The following is a 5,417-nucleotide window of genomic DNA, read 5'->3' on the forward strand; positions in this document are numbered from 1 at the left end:
GTGATTATGCTAATAGTATTCCTTTCCCAACAGGTTACCTCACCTAGTCTCGGATATTAAGCACAATGTAAATTAAACAGGAAATACGCTTGCAAAGAGTAAACTTTCCTAAAATTGATCAAGGATATTTCATTCCTTGTTGACTTTTAACAGCCACCTATCACTCCAGATGAATCTGCAGCCTGTGTTCTTGGGTGACAGTAACAATAGCATCGATGGTGAGTGTTTTTCACCACAGAGCGCCTCTTATCTCATTGTTTCGTCATCTGGGGCAGTACTTACTGTGGACAATGTCACAAAGGCTGGGGGAAAGGAACTCTGTGCTATAGGGCATGAGTGATTTCCAATGGAAAAGACTTATACCAACCAAGCACTCTGTTAGAGTGGACAGGCAAGGTACAGGTGACACTGACAGCAGAACAGAAAGCCCTGACTTAATGGAGTATGTTGTAACTTCGTTGTTCATTCCCTCCAAAACACCGATGCGTTAACTTGAGTTGAAATGTCCCTGTCAAAAGCGGGATTGACTTCACACACATTTCAAATGCTGCTTTTTAAGTTGGTAGTTCAAGATATTTGTTGAAACATAAGGATGCCAGGGATACAAGAAAACAATAGTTTTGGAAGCTCAGGCACTAACTACTACAATGTGATTCCAAAGGTACTAATCAACATGTTAAAGGAAGGCAGACTAACGAGCATCCACAGTACTGTTCCAGGGCATTGGTAATTACACCCATCCCATACCCAGCTAATGCATACTGTCTTCCCATCATAACTATCCTGTCCTGCAGGGACTTCCCAAGTTCTGGGGAACTACCTAACAGAGTACTTCGTACAAAAAACCAGATCTGTCTGTAAGTACATCCTCCCAACACCTCCTCTCAGTGGGATTTCTGGAATGGCAGATTCACTGTTTGTTAAACTGTGAAGGAAGAAGTTCAGATAGGAAGCACAAATTTTTGGTTTTCATTGCTTCACAATCTTACATTCATCTTCAATAGCTTTTCTTTGAAATCTTATGGAGTAAAGTTATTGTTAATGTGTAAGAATTAAGTAGAAAGTATTATGATCACATTGTCTTTATGAATAGAACAGCAAGTTGTTTTCTGTCAATTTTTTTGTCACTGTTTATGATAACAGTAAAATTATTCAAATCTTATGGTTTTAATACTCAGAAATACTGAATGGATCTGATTTTCCTAAACTTTTTCACAGGTGCTCCCAACCTATTACAAAATAGAAACAGCATGCAAAATACTAAATATGTTTTCAGCTGAGACATACAGTTCTGCCCAAGATCAATGCGGAATACAAAAATGAGTCACACTTTAGATCTTAGGGTAACTGTAACCACATAACAACTCATTTCTCGGGTTAATAAAATCGGCTGTACTCCAGGACTTGTGTCAGCATTGCTGTTTTAAACTAGTATTTGCAAAATATGCTTATGGAACCAGTTATACCACGTCCTGGGAGATAGTGCTGACCACTATTAAGACTTACAAATTATATAAACCTCATTTTCTCAGTCTCTTTCCATGTCTTTTCATCCTTGCTGTTTAGGATCAACCATTATATCACCAGTCAATGTCTGGAAATGAAGCCTTTCCATCCAGGAATCTGTAGTCAGAAATATTATGGAGCCAATCATGTGAGTGTGAAAGCATCTCAAATACAAATTATGGCAGAAAAATGAAATCTGAAATATTTTTCAACAAAAAAAATAAAAATAGGCAAAGCCAATAATGAATGAGAAAGGAAAGGCTTTAGGACGTGTCAGTAGTAATATCAGTAGGTCATGAAAAGAGAAAAATGCATCATTAGCAAGGAATTGATTCTAAGCACAAAAATACATTTTCTTGACTACATCTAGTTAACATTCAAATTCGTCTCCCCACCTGGCATAGGAGAAATTTTGGTAATTCAGAGATATCACCAACTACGACAGACGATTTGAGAAAAGGGGAGTCAGGGAAGGGGCTAACCACTACTCTGTTGTGTATTTTTATGTGATTTTTCTAACCAAGTGTATACTGGTTCCATGTTTGTGCCTTCATTTTCTTTCTTGGACTTTCTTCCATGTAACTGAATGCGTTCAACTTGAAGGGGAAAGAGGACGCTAAAAGCCAAAAAGTAAAGCTTCAAATAGAGAAGGAAGGCCAGGGGGCAAGGGGGAAGGGGAAAGAGGGATGGTATTCTCTGAGGCAGTGGGATGAGAGGCAGAGGAGAAAGGCCAGGAAGCTCTCTGCCTCTCTGAGCAGGTCAGGTGGGAGACTGGGTGAGAGTTTACTTGCTGGATGGGGATGGAACGTATAAGGCTTAGCTCTGGGCAATTGCTAAGGATCAAATAAAGCATCCAGAATCACAAAGCAAAGCAAAAAGTGGCATACAAGCAATAAGAACAGAGAACCCTGGGATGGGAGGTGGGATTTATGCATGTCTGTGTCACAGGAATCCTAACCTGCCCTTCTCCGAGCACTGGTTCATGAAGGCCTGTGGTCTTGGTTTCCAAACGGGGAATATGGCTGAGAAATATCCATAAAGCCTTCCCTCTTACAAAGGGAGACTGGAAGGCACTTGTACCATTGTCTCCTGGATCCCGGAGAGCTTCTGTGAGGCAAAGAGACACTTAGGGTTCATGGGAGACTTCTCTGGCCTTCCTTGCCAACAGCAACCTAATCATCACGGTTACCTTGTCCTCAGAGGACCCCAGCTGCCCTTGAATGGTAGGGATGCCTATGTCTTCTTCCATGAAGGCACTCATGTACGTTGGTGTGGTGTCCCTGTCCCACAACAGAACACAGTTCAGATCCTCACAGCAGCAGAGGACAATGCCTCAGCAATGGGTAAGTGTTGATTATCAGTTTTAACTGCCTCAGGGCTATTGTTTTAGTCCTGCACTGCTTTAAGTTGCATTTATACCGGTGCTAGGACATCTAGGCACAAATGACCATGATGAGTCACCCCATGCTGCTGGTGGTCACCCCATGCACCCCATGATCCTTTACTCAAATTTTCAGGCAGCTCAAGGACCACCTGACACATTCAGTTGGGATCATGATATGGTGGAAGTACGCATTCTCCTGGAACAGTGTTTTTAATGGTTGCATTAGGGATATGTTTGGGATGACGTTCTATGTCTGGTCCAACTTTGCAGTGGTACCGTGCTGTAGGACCAATGACTTCCATGGTGAAAAGTGAAGATAAGCAAAACAATCCCAGCATAGTAGTAAAGGCCATAGGTCTACTGAGCATCTAGATGGAGAGGCTGATCATGGCTGGTAGCTGATACAGACCTAAAGATACTGGCAGCACTTAAGGGACTAGGCCAACTGAGCAGTCTCTGAAAAGGGGAGCAGGGACATCCAGGGATGGCAGCATGGTTTACGGAGGTCAGAAAGAGAAGGGAAATTCCATACCAAAAATACTGTAACTCAGCTTCTGGAACCTTTTCAAGATGTCAGTAAAGCAAAATGTATAGACAAGACCAAAATCAGTTTAACTCACCCAACTCAATTTCTTCTGGAAATGTAATTGGAGTAATGTAGCTAGGACTTTTCAGGCTGGCCCTTGGATTCATAAATCCAATTTTATTGTCTCTTCTTTGTGCATCAAATGTCACAACAGCTAGCATAGAGTAAGAACTGCAAATAGGTATCTAAGAACTTCATTCTTCGCCACTCCAGAACAGTTATTTGCTCCTGCACAAAGGGATTGAAAATAAATTCAAATCAGTAATAATAGACAAAGATAGTGGTTCGTTTCCATTCTTCTCTTTGTACTTGCGTTATACTAACATGTGCCTCATTATATTTTGCACTAAATGAATTCAACTTCCTTCTCAAAACTCAGGTGAAGGTGTTTAAGCAAGTGTCGTGGAGTAATTTATACTAAACTCAGATAGCAACATTTTTAATAGAAGGCAACACATTCTGTTACCATATCAAAAAATTTAATGTATTAATTAATTTACACTAATATAACTTGCATCAGGACTTAATCCAATGGACTCGCATTTCCATAATTCCGTAATTCATATGTTTCCCTCGTTCTGTTTTCCTCTCTGTGCCTGTTTTGGCAAGACATACGTCTTTCTGCATCTCTGCCAGTTGCATTGTGTCTTTCCTTGAGCCACTAGTGAAGCCAAGGTTTCTACACTCCTGGGAGTGAAGAGAATAGTTCAGCTAAGCTTTTGTTCAAGCTCTACGTGAACTGTGTGAGTGAAACTGTTGAATGCCAGGAAAGAATTCTCAATTTTCTACCAATTTGGAAGAATCTAAAGCTGCTTTATATTCAGGAGCTCTAGCTGTGTCAGTTCAAGTGCTGGTTTTAACCTGTTTATGAATTTGAAAACAGTAAAAAGGGAAGAAAATCAAACCTGCATTACTGGAGCTTTCTACTTTCATACCAATTTGCGGTAAAGCAACATGGTTTCTTCTGGATTATAGGCTATTGTGGGAGAACAGCAGCAGCATAATACATGTTGAATGAATAAAGAAAGAGGCTGTTTTCACTTGTGAACATGCACAAAAGTAATTTATTTTTATATTGCATAAAATTATATAAACAAAAACCTTGGAAAAAATACAACCGGCTGATTTTTGCCGACAGTTAAGTCAGCTTATACGACATTGGCAATATAAAGGGATTCATGAGAATGTGCAACATACACTCATTTTAAAGCCTTTATGCTAACAAAGTAGACAGCGTGGTATGCCATGGTCTTGGTAGGAGTGAAAATCAGTGTCACTTGAATCAAAACTTAGCTTTGGTAGGTGCAACCAAAGTAGTCAGTCAATGGAGGAGGAAAGATGTCACACAGACCTATACTCACTGAGTTTTAAACTGATATTTTAGATATATGGAAGAAAATCACAGAGTAGAAACAATTTATACTAAATTGCACTGGCGTGACTAAGCAAAGCTTGGACTTGTCTGTCATGTTAAGAAAGAAATCATCATTTCTTTTGACCTCAAAGATATCCCAAATACCCAGCAAAAGTAAAAGGTGCTATTACTTTTCTGGGAGCCCAACAGGCAGTCTAAGGTCAGTGTCAAGATATATGTATTTATTGTATTGCTCACGCCAAAAAAGTGGTCACTTGGGTTTGCTCAAGCAAATCTCCAACAGGTTTTTGAGAGAACAGAAATATATATAAGAATTCAGTAGCACTGACTATTCAGGTGTGGGGGATAAATGCCATTTGAATTTGAAAAGAAACATTTCAAAGAACTAAGCAGTCAGAGATCAGAATATCCTGAGCTAATAAGAAAAGATCATTAATTTACCACTGGAGAGGTCTGTAAGGTGATAAATGTGATGAATAAGAACCAGCAGTACCTTTTCTTTGAAAGCAGCCTTCCACCTGCCTCAAAAGCATCCAAAATAAAAGCCCTCAGTTATTAAAACCTAT

This window comes from Charadrius vociferus, unplaced genomic scaffold, assembly GCF_000708025.1.
Source record: "Charadrius vociferus isolate BGI_N301 unplaced genomic scaffold, ASM70802v2 scaffold15, whole genome shotgun sequence".
Taxonomy (NCBI): Eukaryota; Metazoa; Chordata; class Aves; order Charadriiformes; family Charadriidae; genus Charadrius; species Charadrius vociferus.